This window comes from Carassius carassius, chromosome 36 (genome assembly GCF_963082965.1).
Source record: "Carassius carassius chromosome 36, fCarCar2.1, whole genome shotgun sequence".
NCBI classification, from domain to species: domain Eukaryota; kingdom Metazoa; phylum Chordata; class Actinopteri; order Cypriniformes; family Cyprinidae; genus Carassius; species Carassius carassius.
Genome location: NC_081790.1, coordinates 18,733,513 through 18,759,966, shown reverse-complemented (window position 1 = coordinate 18,759,966; position 26,454 = coordinate 18,733,513). Strand labels below are relative to the sequence as shown.

Genomic DNA, 26,454 nt, shown 5'->3' with positions numbered 1-26,454 from the left:
ATAATAATAAAATAAGTAAAAAAAGTAACATTAAAAATATGTACTGTTAATAACAAACATTAATTAAATACATGTTTTTCATTAATCATACTGTTATTTGATTTTGTGATACCTACTTTATTATTATTATTATTATTATTATTATTATTAATAATAATAATAAAATATAATAATAATAATAATAATAATAATAATAAGTACTTAAAATCTAAAAGTCAATTGGATTTTTTTTTAATTGAAAACTTTTAAAAAGGTATTGATTTATTACAGTATAATAATAATAATAGTAAAATTATAAAAATATATACATTGTTGTTGTTATTAAAAATGTATTTAACAAACTTATTTTTAATGTTTGTAATTTATCTTATGGTTATTTTATTTTGTTATACCTTTGTTATATTAGCAGTATGTAATAATTATAATTTTAATTATATTGATATGCGCCAGCATCAGTTAATTCAGACATTCCCTTGAGGATTTATGAATATAAGTTAGCAAATCTGTAGCCATCCACTAGGGGCAATCTGACTCCCACTGCTAGTTGACAGGTAGAGCAGAGTGTCATGCTTATTGACAGTGTAAGATGATTAACATTTGGCCGTGTTGGAAACCTCACCATATCTCAGAAACATGCTAAGCCATCACATTGAATCAGGTAAACTGGTTATATATTTCATAGTTTCATAAGTTAAATTAGACAAACTTGGTGGGGCGCATGTCCTAAAAGGTTGAAAACCCCTGCTTTAGAACACGTAAACAGGCAGTGGTTTAATATATATTTCTGTAGTCTTTTCAGTAATTAAGCTTGTGTACAATTAATGCAATACACAGATAAAGGACAACAAAAGCATGGTGGGTTATATGGCTCTTCCGTATGGCTCAGAGTAAACGTTAATGCCAGATGCCGAGTGAGGACCCATGTGTGGACGCTGCTTTGTCAGAAAAATCTCTTTCAAGTGTGGAATTGGGATGATTTGGCAGGACAGGATGACTCTGGAGTGTGTCGGGTACAGTCATCAGAGCGGTCCGCTGTTTGAAATCTCACCTTCATTTCCTTTGACAAAGCAGCACAGGCCATATACTGAGCCCAGGCAAGGTTACATCCACAGAGAATCATTCTGAAAATGGGATCAGACACAAACCTCACCTTGACCACTGCTGAGACAATCACTAAACAGAATGAGAAATCGGGAGAGAGACGGTGCAAAAACAGGATGGCCAAGAGAGTAAACCAGTAATGTTTAAGCACCACAGTGAATTTGCTCAAACGGCTGTTTCATTAGTATTCATAGACATGATCCAGGCGCCCTCCGCAACAGTTGTAGGTTTGCATTTACATTTAAAAACACTCGCACAAAAGGTGAGGACGGCACAAGTCTAGTGCTCTTGGCACTGCCATTGTCTAGAGCAAACGATCTTGGGCGCATAATTAATAGTATATACAAGAGTGCAAAAGATAGAGTGTTAAAGGAGTGTTAAAAGAACTCATCGTGGTTGTTTAGACGCTTATCTACAAAAATTGTTGTTGAAACCACAACTGACACAGTGTGGCTTCTATCTATTAGTGCAGGTTCTTTGCACTATGCCCACTGTTTGCACAGACACTGTGGGTATATGCTATATATAAACACTACTGTTCATTAGTCTGGCCTTTAAAAAAAAAAAAATGTATCATGTTTTTGACAGATTTCACAAAGGCTGCATTAGTTTGATCAAAGTACAGTAAAACAGTAATATTAAATATTAATAATATTAAATAATATTAATATTAAACAGCAATATATTGGCGTGTTGAACAATTGGCCATAGTCACGTTGGCTTTGAAGTGGCGCTGCACAAACCGATCGGTGTATGACATCAAAGTACTGCGAGAGCGATTCAAAAGCACAAAGAGTCATCTGCTCTCTGAGCTTTTGCTGTTCTTTGATGTCACACACCGATCGGTCTGATGGTGATGACCCGCTTCAAGTCGAAAAAGCCTAATGATTCAATGAACCTTTCATAAAGAACCAGTTACTTCACTCCTGAATGAATCAGCCATTTGAACGAGTCGAATGAATAAATGACTCGATGACTTAATCATTAAGACATTTACCACCACCTACTGGCAGTTTTAGTTTATTATTTAGATTATCATTTCATTTAGGGGTGTGCACGGATAGTCGAACTTTCGAATATTCGTTCTGCTCGAATTATTCGATAAATAAAAATTATATTCGAATTCCGCAAAATAAAAAAAAGGTTCTCAATTAAACCGAATTTGGTCACTTTCTGTGATTCTCCACGGCATATTTGAAGATGTATGCAAGCAAAAAATAATTAATGAATGAATAAGGGGCCGTTCACATATCGCGCCTAAAAACGCATGGAAAACGCTAGGCGCGCCACTTTCTTCTTTCTGCGCTCAGGCAGAAGCGCTCCTGAGGCGTCTGTCATTGCTAAGCAACAATGACGCGCTCTCTCCATGAAGATGCAGAAATTTCAGCAAAGGATAAATGGATTTGCAGCACAAAAAATGGCTTTCAGTAGCTCTGCTACTAAATTTATTTCAAAATGGCAATCCATATACAGATATAATCAGCTGTTCCTTCATCTTGGCTGAGCTTTCAACGTTGTTAAGGGAAAGGATGAAGCTGATTGGTTAGTTCTTGTCACATGACCCGCGGTTTGCTTGCGGCTCTCTGAAAAGTTGAGATGTTTTTAACTTGATGCGGTGCGGACGCGCTTGGAAAAAACGGGCGCGTCGCACCGCGTGCACATCGCGACCGCGTCGCTTCCATTATGTGCGCGCATACCGCGCGCCTACATTGGAAATAACGAACTTGAGACGCAATATGTGAACGGCCCCTAAGAACTGCGGTCTTCCTACTTCAAATATGCCGTGGGGAATCACAGAAAGTGACCGAATTCAAGAACATTGTTGCGGCATCTCTCAAGCAACGAAACACCGCTAACTTGGAGAATGCAGTGAAAACTCCTCTTCTCGCGTCTGCCCTAGACCCTCGGCACAAACATCTCAGGTTACTCGATGAAAACATGAGAGAAGTGAGTCCCGCCAACGTCTGTGTCCGTCAGAGTGCGTTTTCTCCGCGGCTGGCCTTATTGTTAACAGACTAAGGAGCCGACTTTCCTCCGATCATATTTACATGCCTGTATTTCTTAACAAGAACATGTAAAACAATAGAAAAAAAAGCAAAAAAGATTTGCTGACAGTTTAAAAGTTTCAAAGTTAAGTGTAGGCTACGTTCTACAATAGCCTAATTGCTGCAGGCTGCTTTACGTTTTCTCTTTAACTTTTATTTTATTTTTTTTTTATTTTTTTTTGCTTTTAATCTGTACTTTTGTTTGTTTGCACGCATTGTTAAAGGTTTTCAGCTACAAAACACGATGTGTGATGTTAAAGCTTATTGTGTGTAAGCTTGTTTAAAATGACGAAAACAAATATTGCTGAAAAATAACGTCTGTCTCATTAAACTTAATTTAAATAAACAAATATTCGAATATCCGTTTTTTGTGAGCTCAAATATTCTGTGATATTTGTGGAAAACGCCCATCCCTAATTTCATTAAAGAAATAATTTAATATTTTTCATAGTAATAATAATACAATTAAGACAATAAATTATTATAAGTTATAGTTCACCCAACCAAAAATGACAATTCTGTCATAATTTACTCACACATTCCAAAAGAGTTGGTTACATGTAATCAATTTTATTAAACAAAATATTTCTTGCTGAACCTAACTTTTTAACTGTTTGATGTTTTACACAACAATGACTTATAATTATCTTTTGTGAGTAATTTCTACAAGTTTTATGTGAGATTAATTCAATCAATTAATCACATTATGTAATTAATTTGATTTAAACAAACATTAAATCGCCAATTTCCAAAGGTCCAATTCTGAACAATTTTTTATACTCTGTATTACAGCACGTCTTATGGTACAACCTCTTTAAAATAAATCACTTGTTGTAGTCCTCATTTGTAAGTTGCTTTGTATAAAAACGTCTGCTAAATTAAAAAATGCAAATGCAAAAGCAAATGCAAATAATATGTTACAATATTGCATTTTTTAAACTTACCAAACAGGTATGTAATAGTGCACACAAAGCAGACACAAATTAATTCAGTGTTTCACCTCAAACAAGTCGAGCTCCAGCTAAGGATCAAGTGTTTAGTTACAGGTCAGAAAAGACCTGAATTGATTCAAGAATAAATCTTCATTAAGTAAAATTAGATTCAGAAAAAGGAGACCTTGCCAAGCCATTTCACACAGAGTCAAAGTCAAGCCACTACTTGGTATCTGGCACAGACCAAGGCTGCAGTTCCCAAAAGTGTTGTAAACCTAAACAGATCATAGAAACCATTGGTGCCAGCGGTTTCTACCATATACTTAGGCTTATGATGCTTTTGGAAAACATGGTTTAGATTCTGATGAGTTGGTCTAAACAGCAAAACTTTTTTCACATACTGAACCTGAAATCTGCTCACCTGGCCCACATCTCACAGTTATTATTCATTTTGTCTCTTATGTTAGGTAAGATACATAAGAAATGAGAAATCCAACATGCAAATTATGGAGGAAATACACTAGTCTAATCATTGTTATGTGAGTGTTAACAGCTTTTTATATTATAATTTTTTTGTATCATATACTGACTAGTGGTCAACCGATATTTTTTTTATTTTTTTTGACAGCCGATGTGATACCTTGGAAAGCAGGGTGGCCGATAGCCGATATAAAGTCGATAAAATTAGACAGACTTCGATTCGTACTAGACAAAACTGTTAACAATGACAGTAAACAAAAGGAAGGTGCTGCCGCTCTCAGCGCCGTCAAAATAAAAGTCTGACACACCACCAAAATAAAACATTGAACCTCAAACACATTGGCCAAGCAGAAAAACATATCGGCCCTATATATTGGCCTTGGCGATATATATCGGTTGACCACTAATGCTGTGACATATGCAGTTTAATTTCATTATGAAGTGTATGGGAAGCAAAATGCTTTAAAAGGCAAAGCTGTGCTACTCAACTAAAGCACAGTCGTTTACCGTATTTTCCGCACTATAAGGCGCACCGGATTATAAGGCGCACCTACAATGAACTGTTTTCATATATAGGGCGCACCGGATTATAAGGGGTGTGCGTTATGCATCCACTAGATGGAGCTGTGTTAAAGGGAATGTCAATATTTTGACAGAGCGCCTTGATGTCACGTACGGTGTTACAGATAACACAGGAGAGGGAACCAATTGCAGGTAAGTCCTTTATTTGAAGGGTAATCCAAAGGGGTAAACAGTCGAGGCAGGGTCAAAACCAGAATATCCAAACATAACATAAACCAAACAAGAAGACAAGGCAAGGGCAAGAACTGACGGACATGAATGAACATTCAACAAGGAACATTAAACAAGGACTCCGTAACACAGACTCAGACAGACCGGGTATAAATACACAGAAGGATAATGAGGGAACAGGAGACAGGTGGGGAACAATCAATTACTCAACAGGAGGAAGGTGACCAAATAAGGGACAGGAAGTGATAAGGAGACAGACACCGTGAGAAAGGAGGACACCTAGTGGAAACCCAGGGAACACAACCCAGACACTGTGACAGGACCCCCCCTCTAAGACACAACAAGACACGACACAGACCAGGAGGGAGGCGGACAGGTGGAGGCTCAGGAGGAGGGACGGAGGGCCAGACTCACTGAGGGGAACAGACAGAAACATAACAGAAACCAAGAAACACAAAACAGAAATCCATGAAGGACATCATGTGGCGCCGCCCAGGGCGGAGCAGAAGACCACCACAGCCGTGTGGTCAAGGCGGAAGCCCCCCAGGGCGGAGCAGAAGACCACCACAACCGTGTGGTCAGGACGGAAGACCCCCAGGGCGGAGCAGAAGACCACCACAATCGTGTGGTCAGGACGGAAGCCCCCCAGGGCGGAGCAGAAGACCACCACGTCCTTGTGGATGAAGCCAGAGTCCTCCAGGGCGGAGCGGAAGACCCCCACAACCGTGTGGTCAGGGCGGAAGGCCCCCAGGGCGGAGCAGAAGACCACCACAGCCATGTGGTCATGACCAGAGCCCCCCAAGGCGGAGCAGACCTCTGTGCGGCTGGATCAACGGGACGACAAAACTCTGGTAATCCCCTGGTGTCCTTACTGGACTCCAGAAGATTGGTTCTGGCCTGACACTGCTCATGAAAATCAATGGTGACTTGCCTTTGTTCATGAAGATCAGAGGTGACTTGCCTTTGTTCATGAAGATCAGAGGTGACTTGCCTTTGTTCATGAAGATCAGAGGTGACTTGCCTTTGTTCATGAAGATCAGAGGTGACTTGACTCAGTCCTTGAAGATCAGAGGTGACTTGACTCAGTCCTTGAAGATCACCGGTGACTTGACTCAGTCCTTGAGGACCACCGGGGACTTGACTCAGTCCTTGAGGACCACCGGTGACTTGACTCAGTCCTTGAAGATCACCGGTGACTTGACTCAGTCCTTGAAGATCACCGGGGACTTGACTCAGTCCTTGAAGATCACCGGGGACTTGACTCAGTCCTTGAAGATCACCGGTGACTTGACTTGACTCTGGAGGATCCGTGGTGACTAGCCCTGACTCTGGAGGATCCGTGGTGACTAGCCCTGACTCTGGAGGATCCGCGGTGACTAGCCCTGACTCTGGAGGATCAGCGGTGACTAGCCCTGAACTAGCCCTGACTCTGGAAGGTCATCGGTGACTAGCCCTGAATTAGCCCTGACTCTGGAAGGTCATCGGTGACTAGCCCTGACTCTGGAAGGTCATCGGTGACTAGCCCTGACTCTGGAAGGTCATCGGTGACTAGCCCTGACTCTGGAAGGTCATCGGTGACTAGCCCTGACTCTGGAAGGTCATCGGTGACTAGCCCTGACTCTGGAAGGTCATCGGTGACTAGCCCTGACTCTGGAGGGTCCACAAGCACCTGACTAGCCTCTGGAAAGTCAACCGGAACCTTACTGGACTCCGGAAGATTGGGGCTGGCCTGACACTGCTCATGAAGATCAATGGTGACTTGCCTTTGTTCATGAAGATCAGAGGTGACTTGCCTTTGTTCATGAAGATCAGAGGTGACTTGCCTTTGTTCATGAAGATCAGAGGTGACTTGACTCAGTCCTTGAGGATCACCGGTGACTTGACTCAGTCCTTGAGGACCACCGGGGACTTGACTCAGTCCTTGAAGATCACCGGGGACTTGACTCAGTCCTTGAAGATCACCGGGGACTTGACTCTGGAGAGTTCGCTGGCACCTGACTCGACTCTCGAGGGTTCGCTGGCACCTGACTCGACTCTGGAGGGTTCGCTGGCACCTGACTCGACTCTGGAGGGTCCGCTGGCACCTGACTCGACTCTGGAGGGTCCGCTGGCACCTGACTCGACTCTGGAGGGTCCGCTGGCACCTGACTCGACTCTGGAGGGTCCGCTGGCACCTGACTCGACTCTGGAGGGTCCACTGGCACCTGACTCGACTCTGGAGGGTCCACTGGCACCTGACTCGACTCTGGAGGGTCCACTGGCACCTGACTCGACTCTGGAGGGTCCACTGGCACCTGACTCGACTCTGGAGGGTCCACTCGACTCTCGAGAGTTCGACTGACTCGACTCTGGAGGGTCCACTGGCACCTGACTCGACTCTGGAGGGTCCACTGGCACCTGACTCGACTCTGGAGGGTCCACTGGCACCTGACTCGACTCCGGAGGGTCAGCTGAGACTCTCATCCTGTGCAGCAGCGCTGGGCAAGTAGCCATCTTGGGCCATGACTCTGGACACGCGGCCATCTTGTACTGCGGTGCTGGGCTGGCGGCCATCTGGGGTTGTGGCGCTGAACCGGTGGCCAATGTGGGCATTGGCGCTGGGCTGGCGGCCATCTCGTACTGTGGCACTGGACCGGTGGCCAATTTGGGCTTTGGCGCTGGGTTAGCGGCCATCCTGTGCTGTGGCGCTGGACTGACGGCCATCTTGTGCTGTGGCGCTGGGCTGACGACCATCTTGGGCTGTGGCGCTTGGCTGGTAGCCATCCTGGGCAGTGGTGCTGGACTGGCGGCCATCTTGGGTTGTGGCGCTTGGCTGGTTGCCATCCTGGGCAGTGGTGCTGGGCTGACGACCACCCCGCCGGAAGAGACAGGAGTGGCTGGGGCATCCCACAGAAGCCGATGCTGCAAATAGTACACAAACTCGCAGAACTCCAAAGTTTCTAAATGCGCCATCTCCTCCTGAGAAACTGGATCATCCAGCCCGCTGTTAAAATAATCTTTAAGGGCTGCATCATTGTATCCCATGCCCTCGGCCAGGGACCAGAACACCTGTGCCAGGGCACCCACCTCATTGCCCTCTTGGCGGAGGGCGATCAACTTCAGATACTTCGCCCTCCGCTCCGCCATCCTGGCTGGGGAACGGGAAAAAGACATACCGCTGGTTCCTTGCATGACGGAGTCCTTCTGTCACGTACGGTGTTACAGATAACACAGGAGAGGAAACCAATTGCAGGTAAGTCCTTTATTTGAAGGGTAATCCAAAGGGGTAAACAGTCCAGGCAGGGTCAAAACCAGAATATCCAAACATAACATAAACCAAACAAGAGGACAAGGCAAGGGCAAGAACTGACGGACATGACTGAACATTCAACAAGGAACATTAAACAAGGACTCCGTAACACAGACTCAGACAGACCGGGTATAAATACACAGAAGGATAATGAGGGAACAGGAGACAGGTGGGGAACAATCAATTACTCAACAGGAGGAAGGTGACCAAATAAGGGAACAGGAAGTGATAAGGAGACAGACACCGTGAGAAAGGAGGACACCTAGTGGAAACCCAGGGAACACAACCCAGACACTGTGACACTTGATCCATATATAAGGCGCTCCTGATTATAAGGCGCACTGACGTTTTTTTGAGAAAATTAAAGGCTTTTAAGTTCGCCTTATAGTGCGGAAAATACGGTATATTTTTCAGGGCTTCTGTAGGTTTTATGATGGTAAATGTAAGACTTTATGACAAATAAAAGAGCAAAATACTGAAGTAGTACACTTTCCTGTTTGGGATAAATGTGCAGAGACTATGTTCCCACTTTAACATTAGCTGAACCAACGGCATTTCCTCAAGGGGCAGAACTATATTGTTGATCGACTAATGAAAGGGGAGTATGTGTTCAGGGAACCTCTTTGAAAACTGTTCACACCTCACATTTAAAAAAAAAAAAAAAAAAGGAAACGGAATTGTGGGGAACAAGGTGTTGAAAGCACCAAAATAATTGACTAAAATTCTGATCTGAAATCTGATGTTCCATCTTCAAATAAAAAGGATACAGCATACAGCTCAAACATAATCGCAAGTACTCCACTTGCTCTATCTAGCAAAATCACATTTTCTTAATGAGAGGAAATAACACGTCTGTGCTTCAGTAAACTAAGACAAGCTCATGTTAGCCCATCACGACGCATCTAGAGCGATGCCTTTTTCACCTATAAATAATTCACTTCTGCCAATTGCTCTCAATTATTTATGAAAGTTTACTCAAATTCATCTTCAACCTTCACTTCCATATGGTGAAAAACAAAAGAGGAGTTGATGTAAAGATCAATGATGCCCATAAACATCACCATCAGGCACCAAGCACACAGCTGTATGAGACTGTATGTGCAGGTATGTTACAACAGCATAACATCTGAAAATGTTTAGCAGTGACTATTTGAGGCATTTTAACCTAAATGATCAAATACAGTTTACAGCAAAGCAACACACTGGCAGAATTTCAATTTGTTAAGGAATCCAAGTGTTCATTTTTCATGCATTCCCACAGGCAGGAATGTGAACCGTGTGACGGATACAGTCGGGCTCTTCTCCAAATCTTTGGCTGATCAGAAACACTGGTAACTGCCATCAGTGAGACTTGTGTACTTTTTTGCCTCTCTCTGAATATAAAAGGGAAACGCTTCATACATGATGCTTCAAACCCTGTCGCAACGCAATAATTAAATACAGGCCTCTATAGACATCCCATTATATACCTACTAACAAACCATAGCCAGAATATGTGGCAATTTGCCATTGTTATTAAAAGAATAATGGAGCATGACCAGGTCTGATGTAATTCCAGTCAAGTCAAAGAACGGACTGGTGCACCATCATTTTAAACAAAATCTGGCCAAAACCCAGTTCGTTAGGAGTAGTGTTGTCAAAAGACCCAGTACTTCGGTAACAAGTCGGTACTAAAAAAATGAAAATGTCATGGTACCAGGTTTCTTTAAGTACCGGTGGTACAGAGTACCCGGTCAACCCGGTTCTTGACGCATACAGCGCTATGATTTCCGTGAAGCAGAAAAAGCGGACGGAATCTCAAAATCCAGTCATGAAAATGAAACTTACATTTTAATATGGACAGTCAAGGAATTTGTCAAAGTTAGCATAAATTAATCAAATCAAATCTCAATATGGACCAGTATCTGTAAATGTTAAGCCGCAAAAGTTGGTTGTAATATGAATCCTGCATGTTCTGCGCGGCTCTGTGTGAATGAATGAATGGTAGAGACGTGCGGGTTTGTTTACTACATAGACTGAAGTGCATGACGCTTGCAGTAATTTTAGCATCTCAATGAGGACATTGTGCTAGAAATATTACTATTTAGTAGAATGTATGTGATACTGCTACTACTGTTGAAAAAAATTATAAACTGTATTTTTTTAAGAAATAAATCACACAATATTTCTTCCATGTTTTAATTTTAATAGCAAATCCCCTTCATTTAACAAAAAATTAAATGTGTTTAAATTTCAATAATTAAAAGACAAATTAAATTTGGGTGAAACTTGTTTACTGTTTTTCATCGTTATAGTACTTGTAGAAAAACTTTCAACACAATTGTAAATAAGTATAAAGAATGGCATTGGTTTTATTTTTAGTGATAAAAAGTTTATATATTTATTTATTTATATATATATATATATATATATATATATATATATTTTTTTTTTTTTTTTTAATTATCATATTTTTGCGTTTTGCTTTGAATAGGAATAGGAAGTCGATACTAAAATTAAAAAGTCTTTCAAAATTTAGAAGACCTGAATTAAAATGTTGTTTTGAACTCCACTGACGTTCAAAAATATCTGTCCTCACAATATCTGGTTAGAAACAAAAAATTATGAGTGAATAATTACAGATTTGTGTCACTTTTGGGCGAGTTAAATTAAATACTGCCCCTATAAGTTGCAAATTGACTATTCATGACACTATTAATGCTACGAAGTCAGAAGTCTTTAAAATGTGTTTACTCTGTGTTTTGTCCTTTGACAGGCAAGCAGCTGGTGCAAGAAAATTACAAGAAACAGCAAGGCCACACAACAACGTTCCAACTGGTAAAGCAATAAACCCTGACCGGCTCCCATTCTACCTCTGGTTGACGGTGTGGACCTCCCAGAATCTCATCAAAAGTGGCTCGGGATCTGCAGGTGAGTCTTCCGAGACGCTGTAGGCATTCCTGCGAAACGAATCAGAGCACATCGATTAACAAAGCAATAACAGGAGCAAGCAGGGGAAAGTATAAGGGACACGCTGGTGGGTTTCTGACAGATTACCACCCAAGTTTTCTGCAGAAAAACAGGCCTTGCTTAGATTCATTCAATTAAAGAAGCTGGACAGATTTAAAGTATTAAATAGGGACATTTCTGTATATACACCTGTTTTGAAATTCATACAGATTGCTATGTTTCCGGTACAGCCGGGGAAAACACCATTTAAAAAAAAAATTATTAAACTGTAGTTTACTGACTAAACATTGGCTCTGTCAATACTGCTTTAACACACTACCTGCACTGCAGTTTATGGGGCAAAATATTTAAAGCACTTCCACTTTTGGATGCAAAATGGTTTAGAAAAAATTATACTTTAGTCAATTACTGCACTCTTATTATATTGTGCTCCAACTATTAAAATGTTCATAGAGACTCATTGGTGCCAGGACGAGCCTTTGTGCCAAATGGGAATACTCGCTGACTTCCTAACATTTACTGACAAGCTTACAAGCCTAAGTTGTAATTTATACGCTGAAGAAAACTGGTCTTAATGGTATTAAACAACACAGGCAGAAGGGCCAGTCACTTTAAACTTCACAGTTTATGGGTTCATTTGAAGCACGTCTCATGTTCAGGACAACTTGGATTGAAAGCTTTTCCCCAAGCAGCCCACTTGGTTTTCTTCTTTATTTTTCAGATACATTTGCAACATCAAATTATCTTTCATATTATAAAATCATATCATTCTGCTCTGTAGACTAGTGCTGCATGATAACCTATGTGCGATATTTGTTTCATTAATATTGCGATTTCGATTTGAATCACGATTTCGACACTATATTTACTTAAACAATAAAATGCATTTCTGAATGTAAAAAGTGTATGAATTTTAAACTTTTAAGGAAACCAATTATTAAAACGTTGTAACATAACTTAAGACAAAAAGTAAAAATGTCAAATCATGTCTCTAGAACAGTCAAAATCTGGTGTCTTATTTCATTACGCCTTTTTTGAGCTTCTTTAGTATGGTGTGCAGACGTTAACGTGGCTTTATATCCTAAAACAAAAACCACTCACAACCTATATTAATCACAGATAACAATTGTATATGATTTTAGATGATTATCATAATAATCTACTTCTAAGATAACAGTACCATAATCCAAATGGAAAGACAATAATGCTTTTCTCCCCCATAGAAAGCTGCTATTAATCAAAAACTTGACATAAAAATGATATGAGATTAAATTCGGTACACACATTATTAATAAAACATAGGCTATTAAAAGATTAAAGTTTCACATTAAGCGGTTTCCTTCGATTGATATCCGAAATCTTGCTTTCTGTATGTTCACATTGCAATTTTATTAAGATTTGGATTCATCCACAGATGTTCCACATGTAAAGTAGTTAAAACTAGGGTTGTGCGATATGTTGATAATAGATTGCGAATGGCTGTTAAACAGTCTTTTTTGTTGTTTTATTACCATGCAGGCCTGCAGCACTGCTCAATAACTTAAAACGAACAAAAAACAGAATCATGATCAGATTTTGGATCACGATCCTGCCTAAAGAAAAATATAATACAATATTTTTGCCATATCATTAAAACACTGCATTTATTCAGTTTGTATGCATTTAGTCGTTCAGTCTCTTGCCAAACCTAGAGACAGGTACCAAAAATTTCTAACGTTCATGTTTCAAATCTGTATGACTTCCGATTTTCTGTGGAACATAGGATATTTGTTTCAGTGTGTGTGTGTGTGTGTGTGTGTGTGTGTATGTGAGTGTTTCTGTCCATGCAATGGAAGTTTTATATACAAATTATCTTTTTCAGAAGAAAATTAGTCATAACCGGTTTGAAGCGGCAAGAGGGTGAGTAAATGATGACAACTACCCCTTTAAATAACCATGCCACTCCATAAGAAGATTAACTAACTAACAGCATGGGTGAGTCACTGCTGTTCACTGCCTGGCTGAAGCTAGAGAGTGCATTAAGACATCATTTAGAGTATCTAAATCCAGTTACTGCCCCCAAAAAGCAAGTCAGTGTGCTGCTTCAAGATATATTATATGAATAATTCAAGCAGAATTTGTCCTGTTTTGATGCTCCATGGCTCAGGCAACCACAGGTCAATTTATCCGGTTCCTACCGGAGGAGTCAGGGAACTCGCGGCCTGCAAAAACTCTTTAAATTGAGCTTTCATGCATGAGCTACAGTAGGCATTGTAGCCCCTGACAGGAGAAAACGAGAACAAGGAACTCTCACAAATGGAGGTAACTTCACATCAATGTTAGTGCTGAGACGTGCGCTTTATCTCGAAAAAGATACATTATCTTAGCAAGGCAACATTACAGCAGCGGGAGGGGAAAAGTGCTGAATCCGAGCAGTTGGCTTGGAGTCACCAAGGGATTGGCAATGACACTGTGGCAGCTCTGGATTCCTGCCAACCAGTTCCTCTAAAAAAATATATATAATATATATAATATAGGCTCGCATGGAGAGGTCTTGAGTGGCGGATTACAATCAGAAGTGCAGAAAATCAGCACCGTGTGCCGTCACTGGTCCTGAGGGGTGACAGGCGAGGGCACAGACAGAAAGAATCCGGCTGGCAAGAGCCACTTTAAAAGTGAATCAAAACAGTGTAGGTGAGAACAAGGAAGGGAGCCAAAAACAACAACTTCACACTTCACTGGTGCCTGTCTGAACAGCTGAGGCCGTTCTTCACTGGCTCAAACAACTGCTGCAAGCTTGCTCTCTGGACAAATGCAAATCCGTGGGTTATTAAGGGAGCTCACGAGTTCCCGAGCCCTCACAGACAGAACAAGAAACTTTTTGGTTATTTTTTTTTTCTCAGCAGACAAGATTATAATGGTATAACTACTTTTACAGAATTAACTTAATTACTGAATTTCACTGGAAAGATACATTTTTTATTTAAAGAACTGTATTTCTTTAGTCAATTATTAAAGTATTACATGTTACATTGTATTTGGGATTTTAAGAACAAGTGGAAAATGTGCTGAATGTTTCTTTTCACCCAAGTGAAATTAGCAAGCAGTTAGGCTGAATTTACATTCATTTTAAACGCAGAGCCAGGCGCTAGTCGACGCAGATTGCACGTGTGCGTCAAGCCTCATCCATACTGCCAGATCCGCTCGTGGAGATTTGCGGTGTAGGGCCAACGCGAGAATATAACCAAGCGTTACAAAACAGGCTGCGTGAGTGCGGCAAGTGTGAACGGCTCGTCCGTGACATGGCATTCACGCCGCGTGGGGCAGAGAGGAGCGAGTATGAGAAGCATTCAGAGACATAGGCTGTTTTGTAGCGAACATTCAATAAGGGATGCCTTTGATATGCATTGTGACGCAGCTCTTGCAAATGATCTTTTTTGTTCGTTGTCTGTCTTTTCGAAGCTTAAGTTACATAACGTTTTTCTTTAGTTTTAATTTACCTAACTATTGATCTGACCCTGTAGATGCCATAATCCCACTCTGTCTCTATCCTGCTTTGTTTATTTTTTTATGTTGGGCATTTACGCAGTTGATTAGAACAGAGCTGATTGGGGAGAACGGAGGTGCCCTCAATCTATTGGTAAGACTGTCACTCAAGGCTGACAGTCATGCATATGCTCTGGAACAGACTAATATCACGTCCTCATCGCAGGCTTTTGCGATTAGCAAAAAAAAAAAAATTAGATTGATTAATCGCACAGCCCTAATTTTATTTTTATTTTTTAAGAAAATGATTAAGATGTAGTAAAAAATGTAGCTGTAGTGTACATGCACAAATATTCAAATTGTGAGTACAATTAAAAAATATATATATTATATACACACACACACACACACACACACACAGGTGCTGGTCATATAGTTAGAATATCATCAAAAAGTTGATTTATTTCACTAATATATTCATTCATTACACACAAACTGATATATTTCAAATGTTTATTTGATTTTTTATGATTATAACTGACAACATATAGTAAGAATATCATCAAAAAGTTGATTTATTTCACTAATATATTCATTCATTACACACAGACTGATATATTTCAAATGTTTATTTGATTTTTTATGATTATAACTGACAACTAAAGAAAATCCCAAATTCAGTACCTCAGAAAATTAGAATATTACTTAAGATCAATACAAAGAAAGGATTTTTAGAAATCTTGGCCAACTGAAAAGTATGAACATGAAAAGTATGAGCATGTACAACACTCAATACTTAGTTGGGACTCCTTTTGCCTGAATTACTGCAGCAATGCGGCGTGGCATGGAGTCGATCAGTGTGTGGCACTGCTCAGGTGTTATGAGAGCCCAGGTTGCTCTGATAGTGGCCTTTTCTGCATTCTTGGGTCTGGCATATCCTGTTGGCATATCCTGTTGGCATATCCTGGAAGTCGTGGCCTAATGGTTAGAGAGTCGGACTCCCAATCGAAAGGTTGTGAGTTTGAGTCCCGGGCCGGCAGGAATTGTGGGTGGGGGGAGTGCATGTACAGTTCTCTCTCCACCTTCAACACCACGACTTAGGTGCCCTTGAGCAAGGCATCGAACCCCCAACTGCTCCCCGGGCGCCGCAGCATAAATGGCTGCCCACTGCTCCGGGTGTGTGCTCACAGTGTGTGTGTGTGTTCACTGCTCTGTGTGTGTGCACTTTGGATGGGTTAAATGCAGAGCACAAATTCTGAGTATGGGTCACCATACTTGGCTGAATGTCACTTCACTTCACTTCACTTTGTTGGAAAATGAAATCTTCATCTCCATAAAGTTGGTCAGCAGCAGGAAGCATGAAGTGCTCTAAAACTTGACTTTGGACCTCAGAAAACACAGTGCACCAACACCAGGAGATGACATGGCACCCCAAACCATCACTGACTGTGGAAACTTTACACTGGTGTTTTGAGTTAATAAGCTGATTAGAGTGTAGCACCAGGTGTCTTCAATATTGAACCTTTTCACAATATTCTAATTTTCTGAGATACTGAATTTGGGATTTTCTTTAGTTGTCAGTTATAATCATCAAAATTAAAAGAAATAAACATTTGAAATCTACGTCTGTGGTAATGAATGAATATAATATACAAGTTTCACTTTTTGGAATTAGTGAAATCAACTTTTCGATGATATTTTAATTATATGACCAGCACCTGTATATATTTTCCATACACTTAATACATGATACTGTGCACATCTTAATCATAATTTTTTTTTTAAAGTTATAAATATTCATAAATATTATTATATAAGTCATAAATATTATTACTTTATGGTTTAACCACACAACATTTCCAGAATCATTCAGAGACATTTTTGCTGAAAATGTTATAAAAAGACCGACATGAATGCAGAGAACCTTTCTATAAACTTTGCACATTCATTTTTATACTTGGAAAATGTTTCTTTATCTTGAACACTCTTATTTGTCACTGACCCATCAGTATCAAATTGCTTTGCAAATTGAATCTCCCTATATTCCAAATATTATTTGTTGTCATAAGATAGTTTAGACAGAACAGAGTAGAAGACATGGAGAGGAGGACAAAACCCTCCTAAAATGGCAACACATTTAAAGTAAATTTATCAAATGCATGCCTTCAGCCCGTCATCTCTTTTCTTGTGCCTCTTCCCAAAACAGAAGTTGCTTTACTCTTCATCACAGTTCATATCCCTGAAGCCAGGATATCACTACAGAACCACATACCACAATATAGCTATTTCCGCTGCTCCCCTGCACGCACAAATTCCAAGACGTAACAGAAAAAGCATTCACTAAACAGCTGCTCAAAACTTTTATGGTGGTTTTGTTATCTAGAGATCTTTCTTTACAATGACAACAGTGAAGTATTACCTTCAGAAAAAGGCATTTATGCTTTTTTCCATCAGACAGAAAATCATTTAAAAACTGACAAAATGTCACAAACATTGTCCCTGGGCTACGACTTCAATATTCCATCAACAGCACAGCGAGATTTCCATTACGTTTCATTATTCTGTGACAAGAGGACCTCTGACAGCAACTCCAGGCATTGAGTTTCTATACCATTCAATACTTTGCATTTAAAAGGTTTGTGTCTTTAAAAAAAGGGTTTGAGGTATGCAGCCATACCGAATTACACATGCAGAGATTTTAGCCAATCATAAAATACACTCTGTTTTACCTCTCATGGTCAAAACGAGATAGGAAAACTGACAAAGCTAAACTGGTGCAAGAAACGATGACATAAAAGGATAAAGTAGAATAAAAAACTAAATCCAGAAAAAAAAGAAAAAAAAAAAAAGATAGAAAAAGAAAAAAACAAGTTGTAACAAAAAAAAAAAAACCCAAAACAAAAACAAATACTGAAAAAAAAACAAAGAAAAACAAAGTAAAAACAAAAAAAAGATGAAAGAACAAGACTATTTAAGTATTTTTGAAATTCTCTTTACAATGTGTAATATGTTATGCTCAGTTTTATTTCGCAAACTTCTGTTTTAGTACACAAGCATATAGACACCTCAAAGTGAACAGACATGGATTAAAGCCACCAAACTTCAAATTCATGAGGTATCTCTCACTCGGCAGCGTGTGGTAATAACTGTTTTACCTTTAAAGCTACCCACAGGAATGTGAACAGATGGAATTAATACGTTTAGTAAACATTATGTCTTGGGTCACTGCACAGAGCTGGTCCAATCTTTCTCGGTTCAAGATACCCATCTTGGATATCAGTGGAGAAGTAATGGTTTTCACCCCCTAAATCCGGGATGGAATGCAGCTCACAGCTGTCTGACTGGATCAGTAGCTGAAGACGCTGACGGAGCAGGAGCTGGAGCCCTGACAGCTCTGGATCTATGCGTCGCTGGCTTGGCCTTCTCCATGGCGGACCCTGGCATGACTCCAGGTCCTTTCCCAAACCCAGGTGGGGGCTTATGAGCGCACTGAGATGCAGCACCCTTCCTGAGCATTATGCTGGAGCAAAGAAACCCCCCATACAAAAGGTTTGCATTATGATGTAAATTATGGCCCATCTATTCTCATTTCATTCAAGACTATAACAAGTCATTCTTGCAACTTCGCCAGACCTGGTCTATGTCAGCCAGCCAGATAATGTTAACAGAGTTCACAACAATAATGTTCAGTACATCACAGAAAACCAAAAGTTGGCAAGGCATAAAAACACATGTGCATGATCAGTGAATGCAAGATGTAGCAACAATGCAACAGTGGCCCAGTGAGTCAAAAGACAGTCTGTCAGCAAACCCGTAACTCTCTCACACTGGCTCCGAGCCCATGGGACATCTGTAGGCTACTCTTCACCAAAAATAAAAGTTGTCATGATCCTGCATTGCATTAATGCAAACATACAGTAACCAGTATGGGGGACTAGAAACGCCACTTAAAATAAAAGGAAAAAAAAAAATATTCACAAATGATTATTAACAAAATTATAAACATAAGAACAAGGATGGGCAAATTGTCATAAAAAAAAACATTTAAAAAGTTTTCTTATTTATATTTAAAATGTAACAAAAAAAAAAAAATTAAATAATAAAATGGTAAATAGATTTTGGCAAAAGGGTAAAGAAAAGCAAGATAATATATGTATTAAATATGTTTAATATTAAATATGCTAAATAAAAAAAAAAGTTTACATTTTACTAAAAATACAATTTTAAAATGGATGCATTTTAAAAGCAGTTTTCTTATTTACATTTAAATGTTTAAAATTAAAAAAATACTGAATGTATTAATGTTAGCAGAAAAATGATAAATGTTTACATTTTACTAAAATATTTCATCAGTGCATTAATAATTAAATAAGCAGTTCTAATCATTTGGGCATCATAAACAATATTTCATAATTATTAAAATCTATACTGCATCAATTTGTGTAATGTAGCCCAAATCTTCTGAAAGCTTTTTTTTTTTTTCACGCGACCGCTCAAATGTAGCAACTTTTTTTTTATACCTATATATAACAATAATTAAATCTTTGTAATGTTTCTCACACAAAGCTAGAGACTTGGATTAAGTCATATAAACTACTTTTAAAGGGCTTGACATTCCCTAATTTTCCCTTTCATGTACCTTCAATGAAATCAAGCGGATTTTTTATTTCAATCTGTTTAACATATCTGGGAAGTTCTTCTAATTAGATTATTGTACAAAACCAGAGCCACGCTTAAAATTGCATCAATGAGATTGAATTACAACATGCAGATGAATTTGAATTAATGAGTGATCAAAGGCAGAGAAACCAGCCAAGAAACAGACTGCTTTTATTTTTCCACCTTTGATAGGAACAGATGAGAGAACATGAAATAAGAGAAAAGAGGGGAATGTGATTGCAAAAAGATGTGAATTTTAATTTGGATGATCTATTCCTTTAATACCTAATGTTCTAAAGCAGAAGTGGTAGATCAAGACCATCTAAACAAGCTGTAACCTTGAAGAGTTCACCATAACCGACAAGCAGGACTCTCTTTCGGGAGCCACACATAAGAATCAAGAATATGCTCACTGTTTACTTTCACCCAATAACGGCTTCGCAGTAGGAGGGTTTTGTAGGTAGGTGCACATCTCTGGAGAGGAATTCAACTGAAGAACCACCTCCAGACTGCCATGAATAAAACCTCCCCTGACTAAAAGGGGTACGTGAGTGGTTACTTCTTCAATCTTCCGTAGATCGCCCCTCAATTTGGACTTTTTTTCCTTTGTCTTTTGGCATAAAGTAATTTAGCTTAAGCTCTCAAGAATCGCCCATCATTGCTGGCATTCACAAACAGCAAGCACCTGTCTTGTGGGTGGTGAAAAATAAAGCTAGAACAGTAAAAGCTTGGCTGTTGTGATCCTCCATGCATCCCAAGTAGGGCTGTAGCTATCGAATATTTTAGTAATCGAGTATTCTACCAAAAATTCCATCGATTAATCGAGTAATCGGATAAAATGTGTTTTTGCTTAATTAAAGTGCAATATTAATTATGCAAGAGAAAATAAGACTCCGTACGTTCAAAATGGACGTTAATACGCACACATACGCACAAACACACACCGAGACTGTTTGGTGATACAAGAGTTTATTGTAATTATTGATCAGAGAGTGAATGAAATACCTGTAAACTATGTGTATTGTTCCCATGTAGCGTTTGTCCCGTGATTTTTAGAGTCCTGGTAAGAAACAATGGCAGGAATTATTGGTTGCGCTTAGGGTGGGAATCTACCGTGTATTACTTGAGCGTGGGGGTTTCAGGGGCAACGTGGCCGAGTTGTTGCTGTTATTTCCTGTTTAATGTGAACGAATTAATAACATCAAAGTAGATTTTTTAAGTAGAACATCATGCCAATATGTTTCTTTCAGACTGTATATTTAAGGGAACATGTGTAAAGTGTTTTCTGTGAGTTTGTCCCTCCACATGTGGTAATGGTGCTGGCCACCAGTATAAATGTGAATGTCTTTGTAATGGAAGATAGTCTGTGTTTGTTGCAGTGGAGAGTGTGGCCTGAGGGTTGCAGGTATTTTACTCACTCTCTGATCAATAATTACAATAAACTTTTGTATCACCAAACGGTGTGTTTTGTGCGTATTAAAGTCCATGTTGAACGTGCGGTCCCTCCGTGACCATCACAGGCCTCTTAAAATGAACAACCAAGTTTCCTTTTTTAGAATTTTTATTTTTTATTTTTTAAATGCATAGAATGCAATGCATACATCAAAAATAAACATTTAATTATTATCAATTGTTTCTCTGTCTATACTTGTACTGTGAAAAATGACAAGAAAGTTGACAGATGAATTAAGTGCATTTAATTGCCATTCAGTTGGGGTTTTAAATAAAGCATTTTCTGAGATGCACATTAAACATTAAACACATAAAACATTAATTTAATTTATCTTTTAGTTATTGAAAATTAACTTAACTTTATGGTAAACAAAGGGGATTTACTATTAAAAATAAAACATGGAAGAAATGTTGTGTGATTAAACCTTTAAAAAGTTTTTTTTTTTTAGTGGTAGGCTATGTACATTCTGTTGAACAATAGTCTTTAACCGGACTTTTATTTTGACGGATTGAGGTACCTTTACAGCTCTGTGTATGTGATGTGACGCTAGTTTTACTCAAATCAAACAGTCAAATGCTCATGAAGTGACTGTCAGAGCAGTTCTGGAGATGTTGTTCATGTGTTCACGTCTTATTTAGTGAGACAGCAGACGCTGAAATCACCGCGAGCGTCACGCACGCTTCAGTGTGTGTTAATAAAGGAAGAAGCGCTTCTGCTCCATTCATTAACAGAGACACGCAGAACATGCAGGATTCATATTTAAATAGACTGTTTCGGCTTAATATTTACAGATATTAGTCCATATCGTGATTTGATGTAAGTGCAATGACCTATTTTTGATTAATTCATTCAAAATTTGGCAAATTCCGTGCCATTCCGCGTTTAACTGGATTTCGCAAATCCCTCCGCATTTTCTGCATCGCGGAAATCACAGGGCCCTAGTTGTGGTATGCCAGCTCTATCTTGCAATGGACACACGCCACTACGTTTTCTTTACGTTTTGCCCACGCCCTTAAAATCAAAACACTGCTGACTCCTTGCAGTATGTTATTTCGGAAGCAGCGCTTTTGTCTCCTTCCGCTTTGTAAGTGACGTCAACGCGTTGTGTCACATTAAAAAAAATCATTGCGAAAGAACCTGACGAGAGATTTACAATAAATTAAAAGAGGCTTCGAGGCAGAGGAATTTGCCTTGCACATTTGTTGTAATCGAGTTACTCGAGGAATCGTTTCAGCCCTAATCCTAAGTGGTGTGATGATAATGGTCCGATGGATTTTAATCAATTGCTCAACAGACAGTAATGTATAGCTGCCCAGCGATGGCATGAACTTCAAACCACAGATTCTCAAAGCATATTTGAAGAGCATGAACTTTTTAGAGGCATGCATAAATGCATACATACATAAATATGCAGCACACATGCCTTACTTAACTTTGAAAGAGTATAGTCTTGGGATGCATGAAATATTTATATCATATCCATCATCAGCTGATATGATAGATTTTTTTATTTATCAGTAGGGATATGCGATCTGACGATTTTTGATCGTGGACAATAAAAATGTCTCCACGATCTGCTTTTGAAAATATCGTAGTATCGTGCTACAGCGCACATTCTATCAGCTGCAGTTATACGCGCTACATTTAAAAAATATTATATTATATAAAAGTTATATTATTTAATAGTACTTGATTATTATAAAGCTTGACTGACTGACTGATGTTAATAGTGTACTTTCAGATTATATAAGTCTGGCAAGCATTAAACAGCATATAAATCATCATTTCCTAACGTTAACCGAAGGATAAACAGATTTTTTAAAAATACTGCCCGGGAACAGCTATCGCTGTGGACCATAGGCACCGATCACATTATTATTGCAAAACGTATATTCAGTTCATGAGTAGCCTAACCTCTCTGCTTGGATCGCAGGTGGATTTCCCTCATATTGAGTGAGAGAGAGCGCTGTCCAGATTTATGTCAACAAAACTGGATGCTCTCCCTCTCTCTCAGATATTACAAGTGCGAGTTATGTAGTGGGCACCGACCGGTAGAAACATAAATCTGCAACTATTGCATGGACGATGAAACAAAACCCCGTCAGAGTCATAATGCAGCACAGAAGTATTCTTGCAGTGCCGTGCATCTACATTTGAAATAACAAACATGAGCGCGCAAAAGACGCAATGAGAATAGCTTTCTTCCCCCTGCATGTCATGTGTGGGGCTCCGTTTTTATGATGAGAGGAGAGGAAAGGTTGAGAAAGCTTTCCAGGTAAATTTTGAAATGTACCAGGTTTATAATAGGATATATAAAGATGTTAAGCAGTTAAATCCATTTGTTTACACACAAAGAAAAGTGTACACTTAATAACTATAAAAGCATTTCCTTAGCATGTTAAATTTGATTTACAGAACTTTTGTGCTGTTTTCTAACAGTTTGGACTTTCTAACAGTTTTGAACCTTTTCACAGGCATTTTGTTGTCATAGTTAGACAGATATCATAATGTATCATTATAGTACTGGGGGAACTTAAAAAAAAACTGGTATGGAAAGAGTTCAATTGGATATTTAAATAAATGTTGAATATACGATTGACTACATGAGAAGTGTGCTTCCAAAATTCACATACACTTCATCACTGAGAAGCCACGCAAATACATTTTTAGAGACGTCCCCATGAGAAACAATTACCATCCGAACAGAGTTACTAAACGAGAACTCCATGCTGCATTGAACAGCCTCCTTGACAAACTATCCTCCATTTCTATTAGCTAATGGCAGTGGCTCATGAAGGAATTATGGGAACTGGTCTGCAGATGACCGTGAGCTGGTCATCTCAACTCGAACTTCAAAAGAAGCCTGTATTATCCACGCTGATGATCTGGTTTATCAGGTGATCACCTCTGACCTATGGTAATTTAGCAAACAGACACAAAAAGCCTTTTTTTTCTTTTATATTATACTGATGATACAGAAAAAACAACAAGTTTAATCTCATCCAATCTTCATATCAAACCCTGTAGTACTCATTTATATAAAACCAATCTTTCAACGGGGAGCAAAATGACTGACCCATCTGCTTTCCCAGCACCATCTGTGCCCAGGACAGTGTGCACTTGACAGAGTAAAAGATATCATGAGAAATGCTGCTTGTCATCTTCATGAGCTAACAGAGACGTCTACAAAGAGACACGCAGGCTTGTTTCCTTCCTCTCGGCCTACATTTATCCTAACAAATACAGACAGCAGAGGAAAGGAAAAATTACCCACGCAAGTTTGATGCTACATATCGGATCTGCCTCGGGGTTCCAGGCGGTAGAAAAGTGGAACAACAAAGGCGAGCACGTAAAAAATTCAGATGGGGAAATGAAAGCAGCCCGTGTGTCAGCAATTCAGAAACACAAGTTGGTAAGGAGAAGACTGCGGTAAAAACACACATGGCTATTCAGAATATTTTCATTTTTAAGGCGCAGCCAGTAAAGGTGTTCTATAGGAAGCAAAATCGCATAAATGGAAATGTGTTTGGAGCTTGGGACTTCGCCGAGCACTAATCAATCTTGAATATGCATAAACATGAAGTCTCAAGAGATGCCCCTAGTAATAATTATATAGAGCTAATGAAGAGATCAGAGGAAGAGACACAATAATGATACAACATTAAAGATCTCTTGAAGCAATAGGAGGTCAAGAGCTTTGCTGACGAACGCAACAGCAACTCAACACATTCCATGACAGTTTAGTATTTAATTTAAGACCTGCAGGTCTGCATTGATTTTACAGAGAAAAAAAATTTGTGAATATTAGGGGTGCACGAAATATATCGGCTGATGATTAATGTGCATCTAGTCAGTAAAGCCGGTTTTCTAATCAGTGGTAAATTCCACTTCCACTAAACTGAATTTATTCCTGTGATGGCACAGCTATATTTTCAGCAGCCATCAGTCCTGCTCCAGTCTTCAGTGTCACATGATATTTCAGAAATCATTCTAATATGCTGATTTGATGCTCAAGAAACACTATTATTTTCTTATTATTGGTGTAGTAAACAATACAATTTTGTGGAAACCATGATTTGTTTCATCATCAAAGGATACTTTGATTCTTTTGAAAGTTGAAACAGCATTTATTTGAAACAGAATTGTAACATTTAAAAAAAATGACAAATTTTTCACTAAATTGTGAACAGTTTAATGCATCTTAGCTAAATAAAAATAGTATTGTTAACACAAATATTAATAATATTATAACCATATTAATATTCATTCTTATAATAATTTTTTACTTGCCTCCATTTTGAACGACAGTGTATCAGAGCGTGTGTTTTCATTTAAAATAATGGTTTTAATCATTGCTGATAAGAAGAAATATTAGAGCATATTAGAATGCTAATTACAGCATATTACAGTGATTTCTGAAGGATCTAGTGAAACTAAAAACTAGAGTAATGGCTGCTAAAATATAAATTACATTTGAAAATACATTAAAACTCAATTATTTTCAATTGTAATCACATTCGACAAAATTACTGGTTTTATTATTTTTTTTAACCAATTAAATGCAGCCTTGGTACCCTTGGAGACTTCTTCCCAAAACAATCAAAACAAAACAAATCTCAATTATTTCAAACGTAGAGCTGTAGTGTAGCTCTATTCTAAAGACTTTTAGGATCATGTGGATCCCTTTGTTAACTCAAAGGACTTCTTTCCTGAAGTAAGGGAGAGCTGATGGAGCTCAGGGGCTTCTGGACTTGAACCTCTGCCATCCACTTGTCTCTGCTCTGTTTCAATGTCGTTCTCCGTGACAAAGCAGCCTTTTCTCGGCTCTTCACCAAAACAATGTGGATGGGGGAAAAACAAGGCAGTCATTTTGCCACTGCTCTTAAATTCCTGTCCTCGGCAAAAGTAATCAAAAATGCCTCCGTGCCAGAAGGGTGTAACGGTCTTCTGAAATTCAGCTGATACGAGTGAGCAAATGCTAAGGAAAACAACGCTGATGCAATGCCTGAAAGCAGCGGGCTGCTCGGGGAACTTCTCACGGGTTGTGAGTGATGCATGTGTTCCATTTCTTACGAATAAAATATTTCTGCAGCAGCGAGGAGCTCAGGCCCTCTCACATTTGATTGAGATTACGAATGTGCACTTTTGTCGCTGACCTTTCCAGACATGCTCAAGATCATTTAATTCTTCAGTCTCAGAAATGTGTAAACAATGATGCAACATAATGGAGCAAATATTGCCATTGCTAGATGAGTTATAACTGGATTCTTACTAGGCCAAATAACTGAATAAACAAATAAATCAATCCACCCCAGGTTTCTATGATGT

General features: G+C 39.1%; 1 protein-coding gene across 2 annotated transcripts in view; it reads right to left on the bottom strand.

The window, feature by feature from the left end:
* Positions 1-26,454, bottom strand: part of LOC132117376 (bifunctional heparan sulfate N-deacetylase/N-sulfotransferase 1-like) — a 97,267-nt gene that overhangs the window by 49,500 nt on the left and 21,313 nt on the right. For both annotated transcript variants that reach the window (XM_059526636.1, XM_059526637.1), the window contains exon 2: positions 11,453-11,539. The gene's annotated coding sequence lies outside the window, so the exon portion shown is untranslated. The remainder of the gene's footprint in view (positions 1-11,452; positions 11,540-26,454) is intronic.